General features: G+C 40.9%; 1 pseudogene; it reads right to left on the bottom strand.

Annotated features, from left to right (window-relative positions):
• Nucleotides 1-1,396: 1,396 nt before the first annotated feature.
• LOC119524613 lies at nt 1,397-2,248 on the bottom strand (annotated as a pseudogene).
• Nucleotides 2,249-13,395: the final 11,147 nt, after the last annotated feature.

Raw genomic sequence — 13,395 nt, 5'->3', positions numbered from 1 at the left:
GAATGTTGTTCCAAAAAATTCAACAACTGTCCACATTTTAATGGACACTTCGTGAATAAATTCTTTCAGTCAACCAATAGTGGCTGCATGTTTGCAATGTACTGGGAACTCCGCTGGGTATTGGGAGGGTGATCACAAAAATCACCAAGATGGAGATACTTCTGAGTGTTGAGTGCTAAAAATAAATTATACATATTTTAAATTTTGGCTGCAAATGGTTTTATTTTATTAAAAACTATAAAAATCCCCTTCAAAAATGATTTTTAATAAAATTCTAATAATACTTTGCTAAAAAATGAAAATTCCAGGACCCATACTAAAAGAGACAGGACATCAGGCTGTCACAAACCAGAACAATGGTCACGCTAGAGCTTGGAATAAGCAGCAGAAATAAGGCAGAGATGTCTTACTGCTTAGAGAAATGTCTCAAATTCACTTCATTCTTTGGTTAAATGAGATCTAGCTGTATTCCAGCCCCTGCACATTAATTTTGGCTGTGGAGGCTGGATTTTTTGATTTTTAGGAACTAGAATGTAGAGGTTATGAGCACCTGCTCTGGATTCAGGCCTCCTGGATTTGATCTGGTTTCACAATTTATTTACTACCTGTGTGGCCTTGGGCAAGCTAGCGAACATCTCGGCGGTTCTCTTTCCTCCTATGGAGAATGAGGGGTCATCATAACATCAGTCTGCTAAGGCTGTCGTGAGGATTAAATGAGAATACATGTGAGGTGTCTGGGGTGGCTGGCATTGACAATTTCATTGCTATTAAATGTCTGCTATTATGTACCAGACGCTTTTGGGTATAAGCAGAGGTGGTTCATGAGCTGGATATTGCCCAAGGATTGGCGGTGTTTCTAGTACCATGTTTTTAAAACTTTAAATAGAGGCAAAGAACAAAAAGTCAGAGGTTTTGTATACAAATCCAGATATCTGGCTTTTCTAGAAAAATCAGAATGCTGCCGTGGAGATAACCAGCTGCCCACAGCAGAAATCAGCTGCTCGGGCCCAACCACTTCCGACTGCTCCACTTGCCATTGGAATTGTTGATATTTTTCCTACCCAAACTTGATGAGCTGTGCACATGTGTGCTTGCAACTCCATATGCAGAGTTGAAAGAAAGAAACGTGGTCCTCTCCTCCTTATAGAGCTATGGCTGCTGTCCCAGAATAGAATGAGATGACTGTCTAAGGAGGCCCTTCACCCAGAGACACGTGTAAAACCTTGCTGGGCTGCAGAAAGGAGTTATCCACACCCTTGCTCCTCCAAGTGTGGTCATGGGGGCTCCACAGAAAACCCTCAGCCCTACCCAAGCCCTACCCTGGACCTGCTGATCCGGAACCTGCTTTTTAAGGAGCTCTCCAGCTGTGCACAGGAAAAGTCTGAGAAGCGGGGCCTTAGACTTCAGAGCCCTCCCAGGGGTAGGTGAGGCTGTTGACCATGCTGAAGTTGTAGAAGGGGCTGTCTGGGTAAGGGCTGTAACAGGAAGACCTCTGGCTGTCACTACCACTGCTGCTGTCACTCAGCTGCAATGTGTCTGCAGAGGCCTCTGAGCCAGAACTGGGTGGGAATGTGCTGCTGGGGGGCAGCTGGAGCCCCTGCACCCCCAGGTGGTGGCTGCCTGGGAGGGCTAGTGGGGGGCTCCCGCTGCTGCTGACACTCAGGGTGCTGAGGCTGCCAAAGGAGTGCAGGCACGGGGTGGAGGTGAGCATGGCTCCTCCTGGTGACAGGGCAGGACTCTTGGTGCCCACGGGAGGTGCTGGGGACTGGGAAGGCCCGCGGGAGGCTCTGGGGACTGGGAAGGGCTGTCTCCTTCTGGTTGCATGCTCATCCTGGCCCCAATCCCAAGGAGAGCCCTTCTTCTGACTTAGATGTCCCTGTGGCCACCCCTGTGGAGCTGTCGCTGGCCTCCGAGTGGCGCTTTCTCTTCCGGCGGAAGTTCCCATTGTCAAACATTTTCTCGCAGTTTGGATCCAGGGTCCAGTAATTGCCTTTCCCTGGGTTGTGCTCATCGCAGAGCACCTTCTTGAAGCAGTCATTGAGCAACAGGTTGTGGTGGATGGAGTTCTGCCAGCCGGCCTTGCTGTGCTGATAGAAGGGGAAGCTGTCCACCACGAACTGGTAGATGTGCTGAGGGTGAGCTTGCACTCCAGCGTGCTCTGGATGGCCACGGCGATGAGCGCCGAGTACGAGTAGGGCAGGCGCACCATCTTCATGAGGTCCTCGGGGCTGGCCATGGACAGGCAGCCCAGCTTGCCTGTCACCCTGGCCAGTCTGTGTCTTTTTAATGGGGAGTTTAGTCCATTAACATTTAGTGTTATTACTGTAAGGGCAGTACTTTCTTCTATCATTTTGTCTTTTGGATTTTATATATCATGTCTTATTTTTTCCTCTCTCTCTTTTTACCCTTCCTGACAATCTTCATTTCTACACTCTTCTCCATACCTCTTTCTTTTGTCTTTTCCTATGAGCCTGTAGCACTCCCTTTAGTATTTCCTGTAGCCCCGGTCTCATATTCATGAACTTTCTCAGTGTTTGTTTGTCTGAAAAATATTTTAATCTCTCCCCCATTTTTTAAAGACAGTTTTACTGGGTATAGAATTCTTGGTTGGCAGTTCTTCTCATTCAGTATGATAAATATATCATATCCACTGTCTTCTTGCCTCCCTGGTTTCTCCAGAGAAATCTGTGCATAATCTTATCGAGCTTCCCTTGTATGTGATGGATTGCTTTTCTCTTGCTGCTTTTGGAATTCTCTCTTTGTCTATGACATTGCACAATCTGATCAGTAAGTGTCTTGGAGTATATCTATTGTGGTCTATTTTCTTTTGGGTGTGCTGTACTTCCTGAATCTCTAATTTTCTGTCTTTCATGAGTTGGGAAATTTTCAGTGATTATTTCTTCTATTGTTCTTCCTGCCCCTTTCTCCCTCTGTTCTCCCTCTGGGGCACACATGATATGTATTTTGTGCATTTTACATTGTCACTCAGTTCCCTAAGGCCCTGCTCATATTTTTCCATTCTTTTCACCATCTGTTCTTTCATGTGTGTGAATTCAGATGTGTGATCTTCCGATTCACTGATCCTTTCTTCTGCCTGTTCAAATCTACTGTTGTATCCCTCCATTGTCTTTTTCATCTCCTCCATTATGCCTTTCATTCCCATAAGTTCTGTCATTTGTTTTTTCAAGTTTATCAATTCTTCCTTATGGTCATCCAGTGGTCTTCCTATATCCTTCATCTCTTTTGCTATGTCTTCCCTCAGTTCACTGACTTGATATTTGAATTGATTTAGATTTGTTTGAACATCTCCAATTACTTCTTCCTTCAGCTCATTGAATTGATTTAGCAGTAATTGCTTCAACTCTTGTATCTCAGTTGAACTATTAGTTTGTTCCTTTGGCTGGTCCATATTTTCATGTTTCCTAGTATGGCTCATCATCTTAAGCTGTATAGGCATCTGACTTTCTTGATTAGTTTATTCTGGAGCTTGTTTTCACTCTTTTACTTAGGATTTTCTTGTTGGTTGTCTTAGTTCTCTAACCTTTAGTGTTTAGTTCAGCTTATTCTAGACCTTAACTTAGATTCTGTTTAATTGATCAGAAATTTTCACCTCTTGTTTTTCTGTTTCTTATCTGCCTCTCTGTAGCCTTTTTGTGAGGTGATCTCTTCAGATATGGTCAGCCCAAGTTAGGATTTCCTAGTCCAGAGAGACCCATGTCTTGGGAGAAGGGTATGACATTTCCTTGAAAATGAGACTCTCCTGTGAGGCCTTTAGACTCTGTGCTTCTCCTGTGCTGTCCATCAGGTGGGGCTTGCCAGCCCATAGTTGCCCCACCCTTGTAAGGAGGCAGGGAACCTTTAGTTCTCCAGGTGACCTTGACCCTGTCAGGGACATGGCTGACTGAAGCTAGTTAATGTATTCCAACCCCTGGGATCTGAGTTCCCAAAAGGGCTGGGAAGTTATGTTGTTTAGCAAATTTTCTCCATCACTAGACTTATTGCTTTGTCTCTCAGAGCTATCTTAGCTCTGCTCTTGCCTGGGCCCAAATTACAAGTCTTTGAGGCTTTCTGTAATTGGTTTTTTAGAGTAATTGTCTTAGAAAAGAGGAGAAAATAAGAAGAAGAAAAGGAAGGGCCTAGTATGGACTATTTACAGTCTTTGCAGATCTAGTGGGTTATTGAAATGCTAAAAGACCAGGAGTTTAGGGTGATTAAGGAACAATCAAGAAAGCAGAGAAGCCAGCTTTTCAGACCAGGACTCTCCCTCCCTGGATTTGCATATGTGTCTTATTCTGTTTAAGCCCTGCCCTTCTCCATATTATGTTCACCTGACTCCAAAAAGTCTCTGTTTTTATTTTGTTTTCTATTTTTTTGCTGTTTTGGTAGCCCTATCTCCTATCCACTGGGCTGACTGCTCCCAGATTTTCTGGTGTCTGCTCTCAGTTTATCTATGGTTGCAGCTTTCATTCTCCCTCCTTGTTCCCAGCACTGACAGCCCCTCCTCCCTCAAGATTGTCCCTGGCCACAAGAACATACAGATTTTGCTGATCTCAGCTGATCCACATGTTCATGAGTATTGTATGAAGTTTGTCCAATCTCAAATTCCTCTGCATTGTGTGGTCTATGCAGCTTCTGGCTTTCTACTAACTGCCCTGGAGGAGCAACTACAACCTAGACCTCACCACTCCACCTTCTTGCCTCACCTCTTGGGAGGTTTTATCTGGGAATGTCTTATGTTGCCTTGTTGTTGACATCACTTAGCCCTTCTTGTTCTTTAATTGTGAAACTCTCTTCCTGTTCCTCATAAGCCTGGATCTTCCTTTTCTTTATAGTTTAGCTCAAATGTAACCTCTTCAGAGAGACCTTCTCTGACCACATTAGCTGACATTACCTTATTTCCTTCCTTCTTAGCACTTCTAATAATCTGCCTTTGATTTTTAAGATATTTACTTTTTTATTGCCAAAGGAATGCTTGAGAGGGTACAGAATTTTCCTTTTTCTTCACTAATGTATCTTCTTGCTGCTTTGCACATATCAGAGTAGGTTTGTAATGTATAGTTCTTCAATAATTGAATTACTGACCCACTTAGGACATTATTCTGAAAATTTAGGAATATATCCATAAAGGTTCCTTTTCATAATAATTATAGGAACTCTGATGCTGAGATTTATCGGCATCATTCTTGAATATTTTCCAACCCATTTTTTCTATCCCTTTCTTTGTCCTTACTATTTTATCCTACTTCTTAAATATATATATTACATATTACAATTTCCATGATGTAATCCATATCAACAGAAATGTAATTTTCATTATTTTCCTATAATTGAACACTGCTCTTGCACATACTGACATTTCTTTTCTGTTACAACCTCTCAGAGTTGGCACAGACTACTTGGTGAGGTTTCCCTCATAAGTTCCAGCTGTGAAGGGACTACTCATCCCATCTTCTCTTGTATTTCCAGACCTAGGGAAATGGGGAAGGAAGCAGACTGTTCTCATTATATCACCTGTCCTGGTTTCTTTTCCTCTGTCCCAAGGTTTTTCCCTGTAGTATATCAAAGACAGAAGTAGAATTTTTCTCAACTCCCACCATGGATTGGTTGTTTGTACTGCTATCCCTCTTGAATCTGGGCTGGTGCCTAACATGCATTAACTTTTGAATGTAGTAAAAGTAACATGTAGTCTTTCAGGGAATTTCAGCTTCTCTTCCTCTCTCAGAATATTCTCCTTGGAACCTAGTTGTGATGCTGAGAAGTTGTCTCCTCTATCATATTGAGGGGACTGGGGGACACACGGAGTATCCAGCTTGGCCCATTCCAGGTGCTGGCTGAATGGAGCAAGAGACTCATGCAGACATCACATGGAATTGAAGAATTGCCCAGCTGAGTCCTACCTAAATCCCTGACCCACAAACATTCATGGCTGTATTCTCTATTCTAGATGGTTAAAATTAATTCTCAAGCTTAAGAGTGGCTTCTTTATGTCTCTGAAGCAATGGGTGGTTTGACCTTAGTGGGGAGAGTTTTAGGAGTGTCAGGAATCACAGGGAATGAAAAGTACATGGTAAAACATATCAGACTGTTATTATCTCACTACCTGTATTTTCCCCAAGATTTTATCTTCTCTATAGGTGACTTTTGTTACTTAGATTTTTACCCATTTTTAATTGATATGATGTGGCAAACTATGAACTGTGATATTTTCCCAAAGTAGAATGAATGCTTTAAGCCAATGCCTTTCCATGACTTGGTGAATAATGATATTCATCTATGGAATGGCTGGCTGGTGCCAAGTATAGATATGGAAGAGGATGACACAACTATAAACTTGGAGATTCATTCAATGATCAAAAATGCATTAACCAAGATTTTCTTTTAGTTCTTGCTTTGACTTGCTTCAATGTTCAACCATTATACATTATGAATTCGACACTTTATTAACATTGGTGTTACTATTCTCTACAAAGTTCCTGTACTTTTTATTCTCTGAATTTTCTTTGGTCTGTTTTACTTTCTTGAGATATGTTTCTTCTCTGTCCATTGTGATGTCTTCCCTTAACTTTCCTCTGATCTACCTGACCTATCTTTCAGCCTCCCCTGTGGGACCCTGAGCCAGTCAATTCCTCTCAAAGAAGCCTATAAAATTCAACAGCTTTTTCTGAAGAAATGGAAAAGCTGATCCTCAAATTCATAGGGAAATATAAGGAAACCTGAATAACCAAAACAATTTTGAAAAAGAAGAACAAAGTGGAAGAACTCACACTTCTTGATTTCAAAATGTAAAAGCAAGATACAATAATCAAAACAGCATGGTAATGGCATAAGGAGAGAAATGTAGAGCAATGGATAGAATGGAAAGTCCAGAAATAGACCCACAAACCTACAGCCAATTGATCTTCAACAAGGTGTCAATTACATGCAATAGGGAAAGAATAGTCTCTTCAAAAAATGATGTTGGGATAAGTGGATATCCATATGTAAAAGACTGAATTTAGACCCCTACTTCACACCACAAACACAAATGTACTCAAAATCGATCAGAGATCTAAATATAAGAGTTAAAACCATAAAACTCTTAGAGGATAAGATAAGGGTAAATTTTCATGATGTGAGATTTGGCAGTTGATTCTTAGATATGACACCAAAAGCATGAGTAACAAAAGAAACAAGAGATAAATTAAACTTCATCACAATTAAAAACTTTTGTATATCAAAGGACAAAATCAAGAAATTGTAAAGAAAACCATCAGAATGGGAGAGAATAGTTGCTAGCCATGTTTCTCACAAGGGCTTATTTTCCAGAATTTATAAGAAAACACAACAATTTGTGAATTTTACAACACAGCAATGAAAAGGACATAAAGCCTAATTAAAAAATAGGCAAAGGATTTAGACGTTTTTCCAAACAAGATACACAAATGGCTAATAAGCATAAGAAAAGATGCTCAATATCATTAGCGACTAGAGAAATGCAAATCAAAACCACAATGAGATACCACTTCACCCCCAAAGATGGGCATTTGTAAAAAAGAAAAGGAAAATAAGAAGTGTTGGTGAATATTTGGAGACATTGAAAGTCTAGTGTATCTTTGGCAGGAATATAAAACAGCTGTTACTGTGGAAAGAAATATGGCCATATAATTACCATATGACTTGGCAATTCCACTCCTGGGTATATACCCAAAGAAAGTGAAAATAGGCTTTCAAACATATATTTGTACTCCAATGTTGATAACAGCATTATTCTGAATAGCCAAGAGGTGGAAATGACACAAGAATCCATCGAAAAATGATTGGATAAGCAAAATGTGGTACTACACACAATGAAATATTATTTGGCTCTCTGAAGGAATGAAGTTTTGAGATGTGTTACACCATGGATGATAATTGAAAACATTATGCTGAGTGAAATGAGAAAGACACATAGGGACAAATATTAGATGACATCACATGAGTTATCTAGAAATAACAAATTCACAGAGGCTGAAACTAGATTAGATGTTACCAGGAAATGTGAGGAGGAGGATGAAGGGAAGGGTTTTGCTTGGTGGATATTGAGTGTTTGTAAATAAAAACCAGTTTAAAGAGGAAGAGAGAGACAGAGAGAGAAGAGAGAGAGAGAAAGAGTGATTGAGAGAGAGAGAGGGAAATTGGGAACAGAAGCCTCCCTGCACTGCACAGCAACTCTCAGTGTTTAGGATGCTGGGGAACCCTCCAGGGAGACTGTTGACAGAACAGATTTCCATTCTTCACACTTGGTGTCTTTGGGTCTATTGCTTGGGCACTGAGCCAGGAGGCAGCATTTTGTTAAAAAAATTTTTATTGTGGTTATACATACATACAACACAATTTCCTATTTGAATCACAGTTATGCATACAGTTCAGTGATATTAAGTACCTTCCAAATATTGTGCTACCAACTCAACCATTCATTACCAAAACTTTTTCATCATTATGAACAGAAACTCTGGGCCCACGAAGCATTAACTCCCCACCCCACCCCCACTCCCTGTAAGATGTAATCCACCTCCTATCTCTATATATTTGCTTACACTCTTTATCTTTCACTATATTCTTCACACTGTCTTCTTCCAGCATCCTTCCTGCTGCATCCCTGTAGTACACACTTACCTTGTCAAATATAAACTTTTTCTAACTTGCTTTCTTCTCCAATAGACTAAACACTGTTCATTTATCACCACCCCATTCCTTCCAGTTTCCCTTAGTTATTTTTTAGAGTGTTTTCTGTACTTCCTCACTCACCTACCAATAAACTCAAACCTTAAATATTTTCTTAAACCATAATTTACTTCCTCACCTGGTCAATATGTGTTGCTTTAGCTTTCTTTCACTCACTGCATCCTGTGTCAACCCCTTTCTTAAAATTGCATTCTAAGTAGTAAGTTATTAATGGAATGACTATCATTGATTACTACTCTCGTCTCCATAACTATTGTCATCATTTGTTACATTCAGATGCTTTGGATTTGGTCTTTTCTTAGCTGCCATTATGCTATTTGTGACACTGCTATCCTGTCTTATGGTTACTGCATTACATTTTTAATTATTTTTTTAAGATTTTTTTGTTCTGTTTTGGCAGCCAAAAGGCAGCATTTTTAAAAGGTTCTTTGCATGACTCTGAGGAAGGGGATCAGCTGACCCTCTTTGAGAAACACTGGCTCAGTGGGAGCAGTGGACACATCCCCAGTCTCTTATTTGCTGCATAATACTGGTTAATGTGAGCTCTCTCAATCACGTTCTCTCTCATTTGTTTATAATTGAGGTTCAAGAGTACATATTTGTTAGTGGTTTCTTAAAATAAAGATTATAAATCTCCCATCCTGCAGGCAGAGTAATTGAATGTGGTCACAAATTACTTTTTTGTTTTCCTTCCCTTTTTTTTTTATTTTATTGGGCTTCATGTTCATTTTTCTTTCCTAATTGTATTAGATACTATTCAGCAAGTACAAAGCAAACCATTTTACACAACTTATCTCATTCAGAAACACCTGATGAAGTGGATACTAGCCACTAACAGCCATGTTTCACAAATGTGAAATAGAGGTGAACCGAGGCACAATCAATAGGGTATACAACAGTGTGTGGTGCAATTAACAGCACTGAATTATCTATTTGAATGTGGCTAAAAGGGGAAATTTTAGGTTGTATATCTTTACTAAAATAAAAAAGAAAACAAACAAAATCCATGGAACTGCACAACACAACCGGTGAGCCCTAAGTTGAACTATGGACCATAGTTAATAGGACAATTATAAAAATGTGTTATCACCAATTGTAACAAATGCACCACACCAAGGCAAGTTAATATTGGGTGCTTTATGGCTATTCTGTATTTTATGCATGATTGTTCTGTAAACCAACAACCAACAACCTCTTCAATAGAAAAAAATTAAAAAAATAAAAATTGTAAGAAATAGCAAGTAAACAATAAATTCAATAAACTTGACTGAATGAATAAAAAAGGAGGGAGAGGTTTGACCATCACTCTGTCACACCAGTGGGTACTCTGGCGGAAATACAGGCCTGTTGCCTGTGTTTTGCAGAGAAACCAGAAATCTAGATTTTATGTGAAACTTCCAGGTTTTACAATGTTGGCAACTCTCTAATAAAATGCTTCCCTGGCTGGATGCGGTTTCCATACCACCAGTGTTCCACCCTGGAAAAGTGGCAATTGGTCTCTTGTCTGGGGGTGGGGGGGGATCCCTAAGCCCCCACTGTGTGTCACCAGATACCAGGGGGAGATTTCACACCCATCACTCATTCACCTACTCCCCTGCCCTATAAAGCTGTCATTTTGAAGAAGCTGAGGTCCCTAGGCTCAAGCCATTTCCCTGGGGCCACTCAGCTAATAAGAGGCAAACAGGATTTGAAGTCAGGTGACACTACCCTTGTCAGGAATGTGTGCCTGGGCAATCTGGAAATCATTCTGCATCAGAGCAGTGTTAGTCCTATTAGCCAAAAGGTGGAAGCAACCCAACTGTCCATCAAGAGATGGAGGATAAATAAGATATGGCCTATCCATACAATGGCATATTATTCAGCTGTTAAAAGGAATAACATACGTGGAATGCAATGGAGGAACCTTGAAGACATCATGATAATTGAGAGAAGCAGACACCACAGGCCACATATTGCATGACTCCATTTATGTGAAATGTCCACAACAGGAAAATCCACAGAGGCAGTAAGTAGATTAGTGGTTTATGGTGGCTTGAAAAGGTTGCATAATAGGGAATAACTGCTAAAGGGTATGAGGTTTCCTTTTGGGGTGGTTAATATGCTATGGAACTAGACTGTGGGGATGGTGTCACAACATTGAGAAGATATGCAGTGTCACTAGTGTTAAAATTTATGCTGTGTGTATTTTACCTCAATTGAAAAGAAAGACCCCACTCCAAAATTGCTAGCCAGGTTCTGAATTTTTGAATTCATTCAGTCATGTGAAAAGTATTTGTATGTGCCAGGCACTGCTGTAAAAACAGGAGACAAAACAGAAAAATATCTCCATCTTCATGGAATACACATTCTATAAGAAGGAAAAAAACACTAAAGAAAATTTAAAAGAGAAAATCAATACCATATGTTAAATGTGATATGGAATGTAGAAGAAAATGGGACACTTTTTAGAGGAGCAAAACCACAGCATGACTTTCCTATCAGATATTAAGACTAATTATAAAATGACAGCAATAAAGACCTGATGATGTTGGTGCCAAGATAATCAAATAGATCAGCTAAGCAGAATAGAAGGTCTACAAATTGGCCCTACTGACAGGGAAACTGGAAATGGAATTGACACTAACTGCAGTTAGAGCAAGTGGTTGGGGGATGGTAGGAGTTTGGAAAAAGTCAGATCTGCCAAATGACACCTGTTCCCCCAGTTATTATACTGGAGACTTGGGGAGCTTTGATCCCACACAGCCAGTGCCTGCACTGAAACTGGCCTGGGCCCTGCCAGGCCTGAGTCTCTTTCTTGCTGCAGCAGAATCCCAGCTTCACAGATCTGCACCCCAGCAGTAATAAGCATCTTTCTCCTGCTTCCTTCCTTGGGTGGAGTAGCCACATTGCCCTTTAGAATCACTTTTTTGGTTCAAATTCCTCCCACAGGTGGGACACTTTCAGGTTCCTATGACCCTCATGGAAAATTTGACCCCCATGGAAAATTTGTGCAGCTTAGGTTTATGATAAGTGACCAATATTCTCTCCTTGATTTTTTTAACAATGAAGAAAATAATCATTTACTGGGAAAGGTATAAAATCTCAATAATTAGGTTGTTTGTACCACTTTTTTTAAAAAAAGGAGTATTGCTTTCTCATTCTCAAATCAAAATCATAATATATGTAGGGCAGACAATGATGTCTTCAAAGTCTTAGGGTTGAAGGGCCTGTGGGATTGTAGAAGATGGCAGCTGCAGTCAGTATTCCCAGAGCCTCTTCCTCCCCAAATCCCACTGACCCCCCTAACTGGAGTGAGGGTAAGCAGCCCAAACCTGGGTGGGGCATTTGGGAAATCAGATCCACTAGGACCTCTGCAGAAAGCATGGATTAGGGATTTCCTCCCCTTCTGTACTCAGTGGGAGCTAAGACATCAGGATTGAAGAAACCAACACCCTGGAGGCCTCTGGATTTGGAGAGGTTGAGCCCAGGGACAGCTGTGAACTTCTGCCTAAAGTGGTGCTTTTGTCAGTGTTGGATTTACTGTTTGGAGACCTTTGAGCTCTGGAGATTTAATCCAAGCCCCTCAGCTCAGGCATTGGCCTGTTTCTCAGCAGGCATAACTGTGTCATGCAGCCCATGGCTGGGAGCTCTGAGGATGGGTGACCACTCTGCTTTTCCTTCTCCCCTGCATCACCCCTGTGCTTCAGCAGCAGCTCTCACTCTCCCTGAGGCTATAGATTATCACGTTGGGTCCCACAGGGATGCTGTTCACCTCTCCTCTGGTCTGCATTCTCCTTCCCTGCCCCCCAAACCTCCCAGTTCTCATTCTTTCAAGATATTGTAGTGGTTAAGATGATGGATTCTGAGTTAGTGTCCAAATCCTCCACTCACCATGGCAAAATGGGGCAAACGCTCAACTTTCCTATAGTGTAAATACACAAATAGTCATTCCATCTGCCTCATGTCATTGCTTTGATATTTAAAGGAGTTATTACTGCATTCACAAGAGTACCTGGCACATGGTGAAGTCTGTTTTATTCTCTTTCCCCTCCAAAAGTCTGTGACAATTAAACCTCACCATAGGGTCACAGGTTAGAGGGTCATTTTCAGGTCCTAGTCTAATGGAAAACATTCTCCGTTGGATTGGAGGACCTGGAGTGAAGTGGGAGTTCTGACCAAGGAAAAATGAGATTTGTTTTTGTGATGATGACAGGGCAAAAAGTACTTGTTTTTAAGCCTTGTGATAGGTTCTTTAGCTAACAACAAGCATGGAACTCTGAATTTGTAGGTATTGTTATCATTGATTCCTTAAAGAATAAAATCAATAATATCTGCTACTGTGAAGTAGTTTTTCTTTTTTTTTTTTGGCTTTTATAAAGGGTATTTATTAGGTTATGAATTCACAGTCCTAAGACCATAAAAGTGTCCAAACTAAGGCACCAACAAGAGGACACCTTCACTGAAGAAGGGCCAGTGGTGTCCAGAACACCTCTGTCAGCTGGGAAGGCATGTAGCTGGTGTCCACTGGTCCTTTGCTCCCAGATTGCACTGCTTTCAGCTTCTGATTCTAGTGGCTTCCTCTTTAAGTATCTGGATTCTCCCTTAGCTTGTTTGGGGCAAATTCTGGGATTCATCTCTGTGCCAGTGTGAATGTATTATGTCCCCTGAAAAAGCCATATTCTTTGATGCAATCTTTTGGGGCAGACATATTAG

This window comes from Choloepus didactylus (genome assembly GCF_015220235.1).
Source record: "Choloepus didactylus isolate mChoDid1 chromosome 11 unlocalized genomic scaffold, mChoDid1.pri SUPER_11_unloc2, whole genome shotgun sequence".
NCBI classification, from domain to species: domain Eukaryota; kingdom Metazoa; phylum Chordata; class Mammalia; order Pilosa; family Megalonychidae; genus Choloepus; species Choloepus didactylus.
This window is presented reverse-complemented; position numbering and strand designations above follow the sequence as displayed.